The sequence below is a fragment of the Telopea speciosissima genome, chromosome 2 (assembly GCF_018873765.1).
Source record: "Telopea speciosissima isolate NSW1024214 ecotype Mountain lineage chromosome 2, Tspe_v1, whole genome shotgun sequence".
Taxonomy (NCBI): Eukaryota; Viridiplantae; Streptophyta; class Magnoliopsida; order Proteales; family Proteaceae; genus Telopea; species Telopea speciosissima.
In genome coordinates this window covers 45,471,638-45,491,214 of record NC_057917.1, presented here as the reverse complement: position 1 = coordinate 45,491,214, position 19,577 = coordinate 45,471,638, and the positions used below count along the sequence as shown (strand labels likewise).

General features: G+C 42.8%; 1 long non-coding RNA gene across 1 annotated transcript; it reads right to left on the bottom strand.

Moving 5' to 3' along the window:
• Window positions 1-739: 739 nt before the first annotated feature.
• Window positions 740-1,205, bottom strand: LOC122652716. Its single transcript, XR_006331634.1, has 2 exons — window positions 1,079-1,205; window positions 740-985 (listed from the first exon to the last, which is right to left on the bottom strand). It is a non-coding gene; the product is annotated as an uncharacterized LOC122652716 (long non-coding RNA).
• Between the last annotated feature and the right edge of the window lie 18,372 nt (window positions 1,206-19,577).

Below are 19,577 nucleotides of genomic sequence, written 5' to 3'. Positions count from 1 at the left end.
TTTTCTATTTGATCGGGCACAAAATCTAATAACCAAATAAAAAACAGGCAGCCCTGATCGATTACCACGATCAAGCCTAGTAGATCATGTCAAAGGCCACACGCATGTAATCCCGAAGCATGCGCGGTCAGTGGCTTACGATGATTTTTCGCTAGTCAAGAACTTTTTTTTTTGTAAATCAGAAATTAAAAACGAAAGGATCACATAAAATGCGGTATGAAAATATTGAAAGCATTCCTATATAGAAGTGAGGACTATTAAAATCGTAGGTACGATTTAGCGGAAGTGAATTCCAATCATTGCAATTGATGGAAGAAATCATTCAATCTCATAACGAAACTTTGGGTTTCGATAGTTCCCTTAAACTTCATAAGCACAAAGGCTTCACGCAATCTTAACAATCTCATAATGAGTCTCACACACACGTATAACTTTGTGTTCCCTTGAATGCTAGCTCCTCCATAATCAATTAGGTTTTTACCAAAACCTTGATCACAGACTAGTAGAGGATACTATAGAAGATCGAAAACCTCAACTATTGTGTTGAACAATTATGAGAAATATGTACCGAGATTTTTCACAATATATCTATATATAGTGTAAAATCCTATTACTAAGTGTGGAATAATTACCAAATTACCTTGAGGCTTTCTGTGTAGGAATCGAAATCCTAGTCTGGACTGGATTCAATTCCCAACCGAAGGAAATAGATGTGCTCAACAAAACAAACTTTTTACACTGAAACTTTAAAAGTACTATCAATAAATTCTATGAAACCACTTATCTATAGAGTACCTAATATATAAACTAAAAAATTACTTTACAAATGGGAAAGGAATACACCTTGCCTGCATTATTTTAAACGTTTCACTTCTACAATATGGAGTTGGGAATGTATAATCACATCAAGTATCACCTAGTGAGATGACTTGCTTCTGAATTTCCATTTTGCAGTTGCTGGGACTTCAACTGGAGGCACTGCTTCCTGCTTCCACCTATTGAGAATATCAAATGCATTGAAATGAATTTTAGTTCAAATATTTACGTGTAAAAGAACTAAGGAACTCTCTCCAAAAACCATCTCTCGTAAGTGTGATGTCTGAAGCTTTCTTCCCAAAGCAGAAGGGAGATAGAGTTGAGAATGGATTGTTTACATGATTCGATCTCCCAACCATGGATTCTCACTCTATATCATCCCTTGGGTTGGACCTTGTGAGGATCCACCACGAATTCGGGGGGTTTTTTGCCTCCTGTCTCCCTGAGGTGTCTAGATGTGGTCATTCGTTCCTCGTTGAAATGGTCCTCCCTTCGAGGGCTGAAAAGAAGGTTTGTGAAATTATCGGGAGATTGGGGTCATACAATATATAAAATGGAGTTGCCACCTAAGATTAGGGCCTAAGGCCCGATGGGTGTAACCCTAAAAGGGGCTACATGATTCCGTAAGGTCTGATCAGAGATTCTGGATAAGTGGTCAAGTTATGAGATTAAGAAGGTGGTAGGCACCCATCTCACTCGGTTAAACTGATCTTTCTACTAATTGCTTAGTTTTGAATATTCTCCCATAATGACATACCCTATACTAACATGCATGGCTAAATCATGATGCGTAAACTATTCAAAGGAAACTCAACTACATTATGTTAAATGTTATGTACACTACATGGGAGTATTTAAGAGATTAAATTGTACCAAAATTAAAGGTTAACTGTAAAATGTATATCTACACGACAAATCAATGCTACTATGAAGAATGTAAGATGGAAGGCGTCCCCCGGCTTAGGTGGAGACAAATGATCAACTTATCCTCTGTCAAACAGAGTAACGACTTGCAAAGGCTAGTTTTGATGTTCAAACTTCGGACAAAGTAATGACGTCATGGAAGACTCGTGAGCCAAATACTCGATCTTCTAACAAAACCACTGCTCTATATGAGCTTCATAGTCTTCAAGGAGAAAATATATGAGAATGGGCTTGAGTAGTCAGATCCAGACGATCCAGGCTACGGACAAGGTAACAGAGCCAAAGGATTCAAGGCTAGGGGTGGGACGGATCCCAGAACAAGTGAAACTGGACTCCAGATACGAAAATAGGCAAAACTAGGCTTTGAGGCACGCTACCTGAGAAAATTAGGCTTGTTCCAAATGAAGAAAGGGACCCCTATTTATAGTGGTCCCTGGCAGTTCTGCGACGAAGCGAAAGGCTTCCGCGGAGCTGCGATAGGGTCATGCACTACAAAGGCGCTACGGACCGCAGCGCCTCCGTAGTCCAAGTTTTTGGACCCCACGACGCCTCCCGTAGCTGCCCTCGAGGCTAGGTAACTTGCGATTCTTCAGAAACATTTCACGGTCTCGGAGGATGTCTTTGAAGGATATCGTCATCATCCGTGTCCAGTTGTCGTCATTGTCGGGGGTGACAAAATTTAGTTTCTACAGAGCTCCACCCTGAAAGCCTTCAATTCGCTCTCATCCAGCTCTATAGCCCTTGATCCTCATCTATAAGCGAAACTTCAAAACTCCAGCATGAGTCGGATACTTACCAGTAGAACAAACTTTATTATTTTTTTTTTATTTTTAAAGCTTTCCTTTATCAATCCTTATATGTTCATAATTGAGCTAATTGTAGTATATATTGATCCAAAATCTTGCCCCCCTTTATAATGGTGATCAGCAACTATGGTATTGCTACCCCCAAGGAGGCCATCCAAACATTCCTTCGAGCCCAGAGTTTGGTGTTGATTGATCCTAAAAGTGTGTATACCAGGTGGTGGATAATTTGCTGGATTGGACGAGAATGAAAGTGAGATAGCAAATATTAGATGATAATTATCTCATATGTATGAAGACAAAGATGACGACGACGAAGATTCTCCCGACAAAAAGCTTTGCACTATCTAACCTTTCTGTTTCACAAAATTGTCGAGCAATCATTCGAGCCATTTACGTTGAAAATTTTACGTTTGTATTCACTGTAAAAATTTCAAGCTTTTTTCTGAAAAACATGTGATCCCTTATAAGATTTTACTAAATGAACATTTTCCAAATAACAAACCAAATAGCGGAAAATCTAATTTTAAGGTAAATTTTGGTTTACCGTCTATTTTTCGAAACAATTAGAGCCATATTTTTTCTTATTATAGTCATACTTTGCATGTTGTTTAAGTATTGTTAAATGCTTAGGATTAGTTTACATTATTCCTTGTCTAGGTTTGTATCTAGTTATGGTTTGTGTTCATATCACGTGCATTTTTTATTGTAAATATCGGTGTTGTCTATATTTGATATGCACCATAAATTATTGTTCATGTTCTCTTATACGTCTGTGTCTTATGCATGTGTTTCTAAATCTTCCTTATGTGTAACTTAATCAAAGATAATATTCATATATCTCCTTATTTATTTACGGGTATTGTATTTATCATATTCATGTTGCATTCATGTATGTATTAATGTCAAATCATCTAAGAAGGTCGGCTTTAAGCTAGGTAGGTTAAGCCCAACAACTTCCCCGGATCATACCCTAACATGTTTTCAATCGACAATTTGACCAATATTCATTGGGGTACTCGTACATAGAATTATTAATGCGTCTTAAACCCTAATCAAGATAGTGTAGACACTGATTTTTGTCACCCCCTGATTGGCGATGATGACAACGGGACATGGACGATGGACGACGCCCTCTCCCTCTTTCTAGACCCAAGATACCTGACCCATAAGACCAAGAACTATGCTGAGCACAAAATGATCCATTTTAGGCCCAAAAAAAGAAAAATGGCATTGCGCCCCCACGGCGTCGTCCACGGCGCCTTGGGCACCTTCCCACGGCATCGTGGGGATGTGTACCTGATTTCCCCGACGCCATGAGGGGGTGTGACAGCAACTTACTGACGTCACCCACGGCGCTGTGGACATCTCCACGGTGCCGTGGAGGACTTATCTGGCCAGAAGAGAGGGGTTCCCTCCCTATAAATAGGAGGGTCCCCTCCCACATTTTCCAAGGAAATTTTGGGTAGAGAGACCCTCCCCAAGTGATTTCCACCCTCTGTCTCATTTTTTTCACCCTCTTTTCTCTCCTTTCTCTTATGAGAGTGTGAGTGAGTGAAATTTTCTTGGTCGAGGATAGATCCTTCGATTATCCCTTCGAGCATAGAGCGCTCCTGCTCCTAGCCGTTGTTATCTCGTCAATGCACGGATAACCATCAAAACCCCTTTAGTTCAAACGTTATTCTATCTGTTTTCTCCTCTCCAAATCATTTGAAAGAGTCATTACTCTGCCCAGAAAGAATCGGCGTCTGTCCGTTCGTCTATCTCCCCTGAGCCAGGGGAATACAGCCATACAGGTATAATTACTACATTCTTGTTGATTCAACGTAGTCATTTCGTATTTCATCGTTTTAGTTCATTTTTTTTCAGATATGTAATGTAGTTTATTATGCTTTAGTTCAATTCATAGCATCTGAATGTAATTCATAATATCCCCCATCCCCGTAATAAAAGAGAGAGAAAATTCGTCTTTATATAACATCTAATACAGAGAGACCGGCTTCAGCCGGGCGAGGTGGGTGCCTAACACCTTCCCATACTCGTAACCTGACCCCTTACCCGAACCTTTGGTCAGACCATATGGAGTCATGTAGCCCGATTCCGCTCATAATGGATAGGGCTACACTTAATGGGTCCTAGGCCCTAACCTAGATGGCAACTTCATATTATATTAGCATATTTTAATCCACGATCCCAAGCCCCCATTTATCCATATTATACATTGACAATATTATCCATATATATATCCATACATCCAAACCCTTGTCACCATAAGGTTGGGGAACCCTCGTCTCGAGGACCACGGTACTTACAGTGGCGACTCCACTGGGGATGAGTGGACAAACGTTCACTCAAGGTCAAACTTTCTAAATAGGTGCTATCAATAACTGATAGAATGTTCTCTCCAAAATTTTATGTAAATAATATATATATATATATAAAGAGAAAAAGAAAAAAAAAAGGTACAAAACAAAATACAAAAAAAAAAAAAAATACCATAATATGTTTGTCTGGCTAACCCCCTGTGTGTACTAACCGCATCATGCATAGTGCTCGAAGTGAAATCAAACGGCGAGGGTACTCCTTGTCGTGCCTTTACCCCCGGAGAGGTGAGGCACGTCATACTAAGTAATCTGAGATCGGATGATAGCCGCTTCCTGTACCACTTTCTTGCACACATACACTACATGGGAACCCCTCTTACCCCCGTAGTTAGTCGTTGGACCCCATGAGTAGTCATGGGTAATTCATGGCGAAGATACAGCCCTCGATATTTACTATACAAGTTTAGAATCACTAGCGAGGGTATTCACTAGTGTGTTGTGGAGTGCTTTGCCACTCAAAAAAGGCACTAGCTCGATTACTCTGAGTTTGCGTGACCTATTCTCCAGGCATATCAAAAGAATCACGTGCCTACAATTCGCGACCATGAGCGATAGGTATATCGGTTCTGTGAAGGTTGACTTTATTCTGTCCTATGGAAGCCTACCCATTACATGCATCATGTAGGAAAATAGACCATATATGACTAGGGTATGACACAAACTAACCTTTGTTAGCTGTAAGAGAGAGACCGAGTTTTAGGGTCATTTGACGATTAACCTGACTTTGATATAAGATGCCACCGAAGGTAAGGAATTCCGTAGTCCCACGATGGTCCCTCGAAGAAGAATGGAAGCTCACTTCCATATGATGGAACCTTACATGTCCCTCAAAATAAGGGCATCTCATTTTGACTCCATACATAATTGTCAATAACCCAGTAACTAGGATCTTTCTTTTGTTTGTTTTCTTTATTGTGTTCAAACATGCTTGGGCAATGACGGCATTTGAAGCCCGAATTCAGAGAAGCCCAACAGGAACTCTGATGATGGTTTCAATTACTTGAGCCAAACAAAAAAAAATGTCATAAAAATAAAGAAAAAAAATATATATGATGAAATACAAAAAATAATAACAAAAAAAAAAAAGGACTGTTGAATAAGATTCATTCCTCCGGAGGATCACTTGTCTGAAAGTCACGTCGAAGATCGAGTGGATAGGCTGTAAGTAGACATGGCCAAAATGCGACAACTCATGGCACAACTAGTTTAGTCAGTCAATGAACTATCTAAGGGTGGATCCATAGCTGGACTAGCAGAGCAGGAAGTCCGAAAAACTAACCCCGCAACCCTTAAGACTCGAATCATCATACCGGTAGAAGAAGGGGAAGAGAGCCACCCTATGGACCCTCCTGAGACTGAAAGGGAGAAGAAAATGAGAGAAAAAATAGCCGAGTTGGAAGTGGTTGTCAAGGGTAAAGTCAAAGAAAAAAATGAAGAAGACCTGGTGTTCTTTCCCGAAGGGAAAATCCCCAAAGATTTCAAGTGGAAATTGGATAAGTTTGACGGATCGGGAGATCCTAGGGCTCATCTCAAGATTTTTGCCATTGCCAGATCATGGGGACTTTTTGAAAACCAAATAGGATAGGCATTCTTGTATTCTTTGGCCGGATCTGCTTTAAGGTGGTTAACCCAGGTTCATCACACTCAAACCTAGTCATGGGCCTCTGTGGTTAAAGCCTTCACTAAGCAATATTCATACAACACTAAGATGGATATTACTCAAAGAGAATTGGAAACCTTGAGGCAAGAACCAAGTGAAGAGTTCTCAAACTACATCATGCGGTTCAGGGAGAAGGCCGCAAAGATGTGGAACCGCCCTACTGGGGAGGAGCAGGTCGAGATATTGTTAGAAAATCTATACGGGGAGTACCGTGAGAAGATATACTACCAACATATCAAGACATTTGATGCTCTTATGACGATTGGGAAGAAGATTGAAGACAAGATCTTTAAAGAAAGGCAGAATCAGGGTATGACCCATGAAGCATCAGGAAGCTATTCGGTGAGGAAAAGCCCAAGAGCCAAAGGAAGAAATACTGCAGGGACAAGCAGCCAGGCGGCAGAAGTCCAGGCAGTAGCCGCAGGATCCACCCCTCTTGTGATCCAAACTGAATCTGAAACATCCAGGAGGAATTTTAACTTTAAAGGAATGACACCCTCGTTGTTATTCACTAAGCTCAAAAAGCAGGGAATGATCAATTCAGTTCCTGCTAGGCCTGTGGATTTGAACAATCCACCTACCTGGTATAAGCCCAACTTGTACTGTCATTCCACGACCAACAAGGCCATCACACGGATAGATGCCTATCTCTTAAGCATGCGATCCAGGACTTGATTGACGAGGGCAAAATTGAACTTCAGAAGAAGCAGCCGCCAAATGTCACTACAAATCCTTTGCCTAACCATGGAGTAAACATGCTTCAAGAGGATGCCAAGCAAGCAGATCCTACCAATTTGATTCATCTAGTTGAGAAGAGAAAGCTAATGAAGGCACACGTCTATATAGCGATGTTGACCGAGAGACTTAAGGAAGAAAAAGAACCACAGATTCAACAAGAGATGTCTCAGGAAGTGGATCGGCCCGATGTCCTTTCTATCATCCAAAGTCAGAAGGTGCCACCTGGGTAGAATACCAGATACCTGCATGGAAAATCTCACAACCACTGGTGAAGGGGACCTATTCCCCAGAGTCACCTACAGGGTCAGTAAACATGTTGCAGGAAGAGACACCATTCCAAGATCCTACTATATTGATCCAGCCCATCCCATGGTATTTAGGAATAGATGAACGGTCACGGCAAGCATGGGCAGAAAGGATGCAGGTCTGCATTTACTATGCCCGAACCAACTGTGATGGGAATATTCGAACAGGCGGACAACCATGTGATCAAGGCAGAGATATAGCATCCATCAACCAGCATCGAAAGTTGGATTTCTTGGAGTATGGATTAGAAGGTCTCGAGTCAATGATGCCATTGTGCAAATATGGTTTCTCATCATCCGAAATATGTCACTTGGTCCCTGAAGAAGAAGAAGGAAATGAAATCACCAGAGTCACACCTCAGCTCCTTAAAGCAGTCTCAGCATTAGCTATTTGTCAAGCTCTGACAAAAGAAGTCTCTCTTGTCCATATAAGGGAAGATACTGACGATAGCTCAGATGAGGTGGACGACCAAGAAATCCACGAGGGATGGATAGAGTATGTCAAGCAAAGTCTAACGATGGAGGACGAAGGAGTAGAAGCGATGGATTGCGTAAATAACATTGGAAGCGATGATAATAATGATCCTACCAGCCTTATTCAACCCATATCTTCAAATGAGGATGAAAGCAGAGATGATGAGGAGATATCATCTCCAAAAGTCCCCAGAGGTGATTGGACGGTGTCCAGAGAAGATTTTGAGCGTTGGAGCATCAGCGCCTTCTACCAGGTCGCAGATATACTCGATGTTTCCACCAATACTCAAGAGATCCTATACAAGGCTACTTCTCTATTTCCAGATCTGGTGTGTAGTAACTTCGTAGCACGTTGTGAGAGCTTGGTGATGCCAAATGAGAGCGATGTACTCGCTCGGACCCTCCATGAGTTAAAAAATATGACTTGGTTAGCCAATGCTTTAGCTTGGGACCTGTTTGGAACCCCTCCTGAAGATCTGACCCTATATTCGGATTCATTCTCCTATCCGGACCCACCTCGAAGAAGTGAGATATGGGATGCATGGATCAATGATATAAGTCTCGGGGAATTTCAGAGTGACCCCACCAGAGGCATCTTTCCTATGGACATCGATGATGAAAGGGAAGTGCAGTTAGAAGAAGAACAATCATCTGAAGAAGATGAAAGTGATCAAGAATCTGCATCAGAAGAATCCAATGATGAAGAATCCGAAGGGGAAGAAGAAATAAAGGATGAGGAGCCTTGGCAACCAAGGACGCGTCTGGAAAAGTATGAAAACATCTGCGGACCTGCACCATGGGCTTTGTCATTCCAGGTGAACAAGATCCATCGGGATGTAGACAAGATCCAGGAAATGCTTATGAGAATGGTGGTCTTAGATGATAAGTACCAAGAAGAGCTTCAATAGCTAGAACTCGTCAAAGAGCAGTGGTCACTCCCTCAAGCAATCCATCATTTGGAGAACTCTGTAAAGCTAACTTTAGCTCTGGCACAAGACCTATGTGGGACTCTTCCTTCATCCCCAAATCAGGGCAACATAGAATACAGTGTGTGGGCAAGAGCGCATGACGATTTCCATATGTGTCATGTCAATGAGGAAAGAACGGTTAATGACCCAATAGGGAACATCCACCTAGTTATTTCAAGCCCTAAAGAGAGTTCTGAAAGCTCAGGTTCTCAAGGGGAAAGGAAGGATCGCAACTTCTACAAGTCATTGGCGGAAGCAAGAAAGATGTGCCAAGCGACTTCGGAAGCCTTTCATGCCATTAACCAATTGATATCAGAAGATTCTCATATAGTTCGACAGGTTGCTAAAAAGTAAGAAACCCTATCAGGAATCCTAAATCAGGCCCGGAAGTCTATAGTAGCCTTGTCTAATGAAGGAGGTAAAACCCAAACTTATCCCAAGGGTCCTCTTATGATCATTGATAGTGACGAAGAAGATGGTGACTTTTGTCCAGTCCGGTTGGTCATCAAAGAAAGAGAGTCAGAGGTTACGAAAACCAAGAGTGGCCGAAACTTCAAGAATAAGGATTTGACAGTGGAAAATATCGGTCTAGCTAATCAATGGCAGTTGTTGAGCCAGAAAATTGAGTACTAGACCAATTGAAGAAGGCCCAAGCTAACATCTCAATCTGGGGATTATTAATGGCGTCACCAACCCACCGAGAAGCTATTTTGAAAGCTCTTACCAAGGTTCAAGTGCCCATAGAATGGGGCCTGAGGAATTATCTCACATAGTGGGGGCCACTTATGCCATTTAGTCATTCTTTTTCTTAAAAGAGGATTTACCCCCAGGAGGAAAGAATCACAACTGGGTACTCTACATTACGGTGGAATGTAACAAGAATCAGGTCCCCCAGGTTCTGATAGACAATGGATCCACCCCCAATGTAATGCCCCTCAAAGAGGCCAGATGCATAGGTTTATCTCTAGACAAGATGAAGTCATCCAGTCAAACCATCAGGGCATACGATAATTCCAGGAGGGAGGTAATTGGGATTCTTACCACCAGTGTCAAGATTGGACCAGCCTGCTTTACCATAGACTTCCAAGTCATCGACATTCAAGCATCCTTCAATATGTTGCTTGGAAGATCATGGCTACATTCAACAGGAGCCCTAGCATCAAGTCTTCATCAAAAGCTGAAGTTCATATATGACCAGAAAGTAATTACCATCTTTGGAGACCCAGAAATGGTGCACACTTTAGCCAACATTGAAGTAGGTGGTTCATCATCGCAGGAGGTATAGTTGGGTGGGTTTGAAATTGGCTACATTTGTACTACCTCTGTAAGTGAAGAAGATCAGAGTCTAGGGAAATTCCCGATGATGTGGAGCGAGGCCTCTGTAAAGATCATAAAAAAGATGAAATACTTTCCAGGACTGGGATTGGGAAAGAACCAACAGGGGGTACCAGCATTCCCGGAGATACCAGCCAATGCCAACCATTGTGGATTAGGGTTTAACCTGAAGGACCCAAGGAAGAAAGCCGCAAGACAGAGAGACAGTGTAGCGAATGGCTAGCCATACTTCAAGACTCTGAATGGGTACTTCGTGAAAGAGGGAGAAGACTTCCCTTACTGTGAAAATCAAGAACCATGGTTCAATCAAGAGCAGGGCGAACGTCTACCAGGACTTGAAATATTCTTCGAGAATGAAATGGATTGGGTGGCCATGGAATTGGATCAAGCCAGCAAGAAAGAAGCTCAAGGAGAACATGGGATCGGCGAGCCGTTCGAAGTGGCGGTGATCATTGAAGAAGAGGAAGAAGGACCGGCACCACATCTTCTCATACAACCTCTCCAAAGATCCATAGCGAATTGGGCAAGAATGATGGAAGATTTTTATATTAATGAGTCTGAAGTTGTAACCAGCTCTAGCATAGTCCTGTCTAAGTCTATCTCTGAGTCTATATCTGAGTCCTGTGGAAATGTCCAGTCCATTGGGTCTGTCTGTACTCTTCCCCTTATCATGAATGAAATTGCTGATTCTGAGTATGTTTCTTCTTCTTCTTCCTATTCTTCTGATGATGATAATATCCTAGAACATCGTAATCTATTAGAATAACTGGAGCAAAGAAGAGCTCAACCCGTCCGAGAGGACACCCATCCCGTAAATATAGGGACCGATCAATGCCCTCGAATGATCAAAATTGGTTCTTCTCTCAACAATGATGAAACATCCCAAATGATCTCTCTCCTCAAGGAATTTGAGGAAGTCTTCGCTTGGTCCTACAAGGGTATGCCCGGCATCGATCCAAAGATTGTGTAACATGAACTACCAACATATCCAGAGGCTTGCCCAATCAAGCAGAAGTTAAGGAGGATGCGGCTAGAATGGAGTGAGAAGATCAGGGAAGAAGTCATCAAACAATGGAATGCAGGATTTTCCAAGTAACCCAGTACCCTCAATGGTTATCCAATATTGTCCCAGTCCCTAAGAAAGATGGGAAGGTCAGAATGTGTGTGGATTTCCATGACCTAAATAGGGTCAGCCCGAAGGATGATTTTTCGTTACCCCACATTGACATTTTAGTAGACAACACTTTAGGCCATGCTCTACTGTCCTTCATGGATGGTTTCTCAGGATATAACCAAAATAGTATGTGCCCGAAGGACAGGGAGAAGACTGCCTTCACGACACCCTTAGGCACATTTTGTTACAAAGTAATGCCTTTTGGGTTAAAAAATACTGGGGTAACATACCAAAGAGCGGCCACAGCTATCCTACACGACATGATACACAAAGCAGTAGAGGTACATGTCAATGATATGATAGTCAAATCTGTTGACCGACAAGGCCATTTTGCAGCCCTCAGAAAGTTTTTTGAAAGAATCAAAGAGTACAAACTAAGCCTGAACCCTCAGAAGTGTGTGCTTGGGGCCAAAGCAGGAAAATTACTAGGATTTCTTGTCAGTGAAAGAGGGATAGAAGTGGACCCTGACAAGATAAAAGCCATCACGAAAATGTCACCACCCCTGACAGAAAAAGAGGTACGAGGGTTTTTGGACCGCATCCAGTACATCAGCAAATTCATATCTCGGTTGACATCCACTTGTGAACCTATCTTCAAACTCCTAAGGAAGAAAGAGCCGAAAGAATGGAATGAGAAATGCCAAGATGCCTTTATGAAAATCAAAGAGTATCTACCTTCTCCTCCTATACTTGTCCCTCCAGTGTTCGATGAACCTTTGCTCCTATATTTGTCAGTAGGAGAAACAGCGATCGGATCAATGATGGCCCAAGTTGGCAAGGTGGATGGAGAAGAGCACGTAATCTACTATGTAAGTAGGAAATTCCTCGAGTATGAAACTCGATATGCTCCAGTAGAGAAGACATGCACATCTCTGGTTTGGGTAACTAAGCGTCTGAGGCACTGCATGGTGTCACATCCCGTCAGGTTGATCTCTCGAATGGATCCAATTAAGTACCTCTTCAATAAACTAGCATTGATAGGGAGGATGGCTAGGTGGTTATTGTTATTATTAGAATTCGACATAACTTATGTCAATCAAAAGTCTGTGAAAGAACGGGCAATCTCCGACCATCTAGCAGCATTTGCCTCAGAGGATGATTCCCGTGCAACAGAGGACCTCTTCCCAGCTGAAGATTTGCACTCCATAGAAGTAGAACCAACTAAAGAGTGGCAATTATACTTTGATGGAGTAGCCAATCAAAAAGGATTTGGCGTAAGGGTATTACTGATAACCCTAGAGGATTTTTACTTGTCGATGGCCTTCAGATTAGAATTTGGTTGTACTAATAACATAGCAGAGTATGAAGCTTGTGCTATTGGGTTAGAAATGGGTCTGTCTGTAGGGGTTGACAAAATTAAAGTTTACGGAGATTCCTCCTTTGTGATTTGTCAAACACAAGGAAAGTGGAAGACTAAGGATGAGAAGCTGAAGCCCTACCAAGTTTATCTGGAACAACTGACTCAATGCTTCAAGGAAGTTTCTTTTGAGTATCTACCCAGGGATAGCAATCGGTTTGCCGATGCTTTAGCCACTTTGGTGTCCATGGTAGAATGTGATACTTGGGACAAGATCCAGCCTTTCATAATAAAAAGGAGGACCCGCCCAGCATACGGAGAGCCAGTTAATGCACTCACCGAGGATGGAAGGCCTTGGTATGCTCTAGTGGTCGACTACATCAAGTAAAGGAGGTACCTTGAAGAGTTTTCAGAAAAAGAGAAGAGGCATTTGCGAAAATATGCTACTCAATTCATCCTCCAAGGAAACTTATTGTATAAGAGGTCTTATGATGGTATCCAACTATTATGTGTAGATGATTATCAGGCTCAAATCATTATGGAAGAAATCCATCAAGGAATATGTGGACCACACATGAATGCAAGGATGTTGGCTAAGAAAATTCTCAGGATGGGATACTATTGGGTCACTCTGAAAGCTGAGTGTGCTGCTTTCGTAAGGCGATGTCATAAATGCCAGATATTTGCCAACATCATTCATATTCCTCCGACAGAGTTGCACTCATTAAATGCCCCTTGGCCATTTTCTACCTGGGGAATTGATGTAGTTGGTAAAATAACTCCAAAAGCTTCAAATGGACACCAATTCGTGTTAGTCGCCATCGACTATTTCATAAAATGGGTGGAGGCTCAATCTTATGCAGTTTTAACTTCCACCAAGGTGGGAAAATTCATAAAAGAGAATCTCATCTGCAGAAACGGTGTGCCGCAGCAGTTGATTTCAGATCAAGGCTTGCATTTTAGGGGAAAAGTGGAAGAACTCTATAATCGAATTAGCATTAAGAGGCATAAGTCTACTACTTACCGGCCACAGACTAATGGAGCGGTGGAAGCAGCCAACAAAAATATGAAGGTCATATTGTAAAAGATGGCAGATACACACAATGACTGGGCAGAGAAGCTTCCACTGGCCTTATGGGCATATCGGGCGTCTATCCGAACCTCTACCGAAGCTACCCCATATTCTCTTGTATACGGGATGGAAGCTGTATTGTCAGTAGAAATTTAAATCCCTTCTCTTCAAGTCTTACTCGATAGTCAATTGCCAAAAGGGGAATGGGTAAGGGCCAGATATGAAGAGCTCAATCTCCTGGATGAGAAAAGGATGAAGGCCATGGACAATCTTAAGAAATATTAGCAAAGAATGACTAGGGCATTCAATAAGGGTGTCCGCACTCGAAGCATTGAAGAAGGAGATTTGGTCCTTAGAGAACAACGAGCTCCAATTCACGACCCAAGAGGAAAGTTCCGACCCAATTGGAGTGGATCCTACAAAGTCAGGACCATATTGCCAAGACAGGCGGTCCAACTCTCTGATCTTGACAGAGAAGATCTTCGGGATTGGTCAACATGGACCAGCTAAAGAAGTATTTCGTCTGAGATATGTAAGGATTTGAACTACGTTTGACCTAATTCCTCTCAAAGGATACGTAGGCAACTCGATGTATTCGGGTACGGTCTCATAAAAAAAAAGAGAGGGCATTGTGTTGGGTTCCTCCCGAAAATTCTGCCAGTCGGCGTCCCTTGCACATATGGGTAAATCTCGCCATTTGGCCTTCTATTCCTTGACCTAGCTTAGGAGTAGAGTCATCTAGAGCTGGTTATTAACGAAGGATTTATTCATTCTATGTCATAAAATGCTAACCCAATCCTTGATGCAGGTAGTATGAGGGGACCAAAGAAAGAAGGACTCGACGAACAATTGAGTCAGTGGACTCTCTGGATGAATGTGGATGAGCCTACACTTCTAGAGGACCACCATCTGACAGTATTGGAAAGAATCGGTTGCTTCAGGCTCCATCATGACTTGCTAAGGGAAGTGTCAAAGTACTGGAACCCCCAATTGCATACATTTCGCTTTGAAAAGTCTGGCTGGCTTCGACCATTGAAGAATTCCCGGCTTGCATAATGTCACCCCCTCGAGGAAAGTTGTTCCTCCCAACTATGAAGAAAGAACCATTTTTTAAAAATTTGGAAGATTTCTTTGCCATGAATAAGAAGGAGTTAAAGCAAGTTCTCAATTATAACAAGGTGGATGCGTTGAAAGTTGTGAAGATCTTCAACAACAATAGAAGAAGACAGACAGATCTGACGCAGAAAGTAGGCGTACTTATTCTGTATGATTGGGAGGTACTTGTTAGCATCTCCAGAAAAAGGTATATCTCCAATGATTGTAGAAGTGGTTAAGCAGATTGAAGAAGGATGCGACATCGCTCCTACCATTTTGGCAGAAACATTCAAAGGGTTTGATACCATGAGTCAGTCTCAGAAATACGGAACAGACTTCCTTCATGGATCTCCGACGGTGTTCCAAATGTGGTTGATGGAAAAACTAAAATTGGTAACACCAATTCTGTGTCCTCACCTCCGACCTATACATTATCAAATAAAAAGGGAAAAGTCAGAATTCCACAAGGTCCAAGACTAGAAGAAATATTTGGAGGAGAGAGATGTCCAAGAAATCCAATGGAACTACCCTTGAATGAAGGCCGAGATAAAAAAACCAGAAACACCAGGGTACAATTATGTGAGATTCATGGGTCTAACTCACACCAGTTTTTATATCCCTTCCTTAATATCTCTGAGGCAGGAACAGCCTAAGTTGGAGAATTTCAGAACTCCAGAGATGTTGAGACAAGAAGTGGTGATTCTGTTATCCAAAAAATGTTGTAAATAAGTGATATCAATCTGATGTTCCTATCTTTACTTGTTTGTCTGTCCTTTCTCAAATTCTCTGTCCTAAAATCATTTATCAATGGAACTTGTGCTTCTAAAGAAAGGGATGGAGTCTTGTGTGCATTCCAAAGAAGAAAATATCCAATGAATTCACAAAAAAAAAAAAAGAGAAGAAAAGTGTACATAAAAATTGCACCAGTATCCATACAAAAAATATATAAACAAAAAAAAGGAAGGAGAGTAAATGTACATAGTTGTAACAATATTTCCAAAAAAAAAAAGAGAAGAAGAGAAAGAATAAAACAAAAAAGAAGAGGAGGGGTCACGACTCAGGGGAGTAATCGTCAACATCCAAGCCTTCCCCCTCTCAGTTCTGGGATACCATCAGGGCATCTCTCTTGACCTCAACCCGCGTGAGGTTGAGGTGCAGGTGCTCATTTGCAAGTCTCAGTCTCTCAATCTCTCTCCTGCAATGGTCAAGCTCAACCCTCTAAAAAAAAAAGAGAGAGGAAAATCAAAAGATAAGCATGAATAAAAAAAAATGGAAATAAAATGAAAAAAAGAAAAGGGAAGGGGGGGGGGGGGGGAAAGAGACGAAGCATTACCATCCTATGGCCCGTGTCCACATACGAGATGATCGTCTCGTCCATGCTCACCATCATACGCCTCATGTCGGCGTATCGGCTCGCACCCACCTAAACATGATATTCATCCAAGATGTCAAGAATTTGAAAAATAACGGATAAAGTTAGGAAATTTGGATGTACTAACCCCATTATAAGGAAGAGGGAGGCCTAGGTCCATGTCTGTAGCCCGAGGAGGTGGTAAGATGACCTCAACCATCCCAGGCTCGTGGTGGCGAATAAACCACGAGCGATACCCTAGAATGTGGTCATATGGACCAGCAATCGGTAGGGCTGGAACCTCCCCAGAAGGCCCAACACCTGACTCCACCTCCCCTACTCGGGAGGAGCGAGAAGAGCTCCCACCACCATAGACCCCTTGAATCACAGGGCGACCTGGAAACTGTCAAGAAAAGAAACAAATCAAGATAAAGGCTAGTTTAACAATCTAAGGAAAAGAGGGAAACATGGAGAAAATCTCACCTGAGCCCCCTCGCGGGTGAGGGTGACGCAGACTGTCTCTCAGAGAAGGAAGTTGACATAGTCCGTCTTGGCTAGCACCAGCCCAGTCGCGGGCTCACCAACCCTCCTGTGCTCGATCTCCTCCCGATCTATCAAGGTTGGCTAATAGACCAGAGCAGGAGGAGGGCAGGGCACCAAGCGAGCCTCAAACCATTGCAGGGACACTCGCTCTCCCAAGTAAAAGGCAAACCCCCATGGGCCCTCAAAGAGGACCTTGTGAGTGGAGAGAGCTGAAGCCCTAGCAAACAGGTCCGGCTCTAAAATCATCTCCCCCAAGTAAGGGCGGAGAGAAGCCTGTCAAGTAAAAGTCAAGATCAATGCAAAGAAAAAAAAAGAAGAAAAGAGAAAATAAGATAAACAATCAATTTAGATTTACCTAGATAGGCTGCAGCTCATTCAGGAGGCCGCGAATGGACCTAAGGTCCTTATCGCGACCTCTCCTGCGCAAATGGGACTTACACCATCGCGTAGTCCAAGGAAAGGTGGTTCCAGGCTCATCCCCAGGTCTGAAGGTGCGGACCCGGAATCGAAGGATCTCATAGCTCCATGTTTGTAATAGTTAGTCGCAAGTGAACTCAAACAAATAAAAATAAAACAAAAAAAAAAAAGGGCAAGGCAAAGTTAGGGAAGTTTACCCATAGGACATAACAGCATCCGATCAGGTTCGGTGACCCCACAACCAGATAGTCCAACATATCTAGGAAATAGGCGTATGTCGAATCGCCCCAATCATAGCCCTCAGCCACGTCAAAGTTTTAAAAAAAGCGAACATATGCTGCATCGGCTGTCACTGTACCCGTCATATAGCTAAAAATCACCTCCGCCAATAAGAAGAGGAGGAAGCATCGAGCCTGCTAATCCTGAATATCGGACGACGACTGGTCTGTAACAATCCTCTCATCCTAGGTACCCCTCAGGACCAACGCGGGGATCTCTCTCCCAGTAACAGCGATCCCCAGCTGCTGCCTGTTATACTCCAGGCGCTCTGATGGCTCCGTCGAGGCTATAATCCTCTCCTCCGGAGTCAGTGTCACGGGTACCCCTCCAAAGGGTAATCCCGTGATCATGTAGAAATCTAGGGGGCTGACCGTCGCCTCACCAAATGGAAGGTGAAACGTATGGGTGCTCGACCACCACCTCTATATCAAAGCCCTCGCAGTTGGGTTGTCTAACTTGCGGGCTAGGGATGAGGCAATGTGTCCCAGCCTGGTCTGAACCACCCACGACTGTACCACCGAGCAGAGTGTGCGGTACCACTCCGAAACAGCCTCCAGCCCACAATACTTCTTGAGTGAAGGAAGGGGGTTGCCCTGCAAAGAAAAATAAGGCAAATGGTTAGCCAAAATAGTTGGGACAACAGTTGAATAAATATATAGTAATGAAAAAAAAAAGAAAAAGAAGGGGGGCATTACCTCGATTTGCATGCCAAAAGACACTTAGGGTAGTGTCGGATGGCATCGCTTTGATTTGTGTGTCACTAGGTGCCTAAGATGGTATCTAGAGGCATTACCTTGATTTACGTGCTAAAAGACACTTAGGGTAGTGTATAATTTCATCGCTTTGATTTGTGTGTCACTAGGTGCCTACGATGGTGTCTAGAGGTGTTACCTTGATTTGTGTGCCAAAAGACACTTAGGGTAGTATCTGATGGCATCGCTTTGATTTATGTGTCACTAGGTGCCTAGGATGGTATCTAGAGGTGTTACCTCAATTTGCATGCCAAAAGACACTTAGGGTAATGTCCAATGGCCTCACTTTGATTTACGTGTCACTAGGTGCCTAAGATGGTATCTAGAGGTGTTACCTTGATTTACGTGTCAAAAGACACTTAGGGTAGTGTCTGATGGCATCGCTTTGATTTGTGTCTCACTAGGTGCCTAAGATGGTATCTAGAGGTGTTACCTCGATTTGCATGCCAAAAGACACTTAGGATAGTGTCTGATGGCATCACTTTGATTTCTGTGTCACTAGGTGCCTAGGATGGTATCTAGAGGTGTTACCTCAATTTGCATGCTAAAAGACACTTAGGGTAGTGTCCGATGGCCTCACTTTGATTTGCGTGTCACTAGGTGCCTGAGATGGTATCTAGAGGCGTTACCATGATTTGTGTGCCAAAAGACACTGAGGGTAGTGTCTGATGGCATCGCTTTATTTGCGCGTCACTAGGTGCCGAGGATGGTATCTAGAGGCGTACCTCAATTTTCTTGCCAAAAGACACTTAGGGTAGTGTCCGATGGCCTCGTTTTGATTTGTGTGTCACTAGGCGCCTAGGATGGTATCTAGAGGCGTTACTTTGATTTGCGTGCCAAAAGATACTTAGGGTAGTGTCCAATGGCCTCGCTTTGATTTATATGTCACTAGGTGCCTGGGATGGTATCTAGAGATGTTACCTAGATTTACGTGCCATAAGACACTTAGAATAGTGTTTGATGGCATTGGTTTGATTTGCGTGTCATTAAGTGCTTGGGGCAGAATCTAGGGACATTACCTCGAATCTATGCGGTGAGGTATGAAGCTAATAATATAATAAATAAAATGCATAAATTGAAAGGAAAAGAGTAAGACTATTGACCTGGCCCCATATGGAGTGGCAACCATGGTGGGTAGTGTCGACTAAGGTGACCCCTGAAGGGTACCATGCAGCTCGTGCGTCATAAAC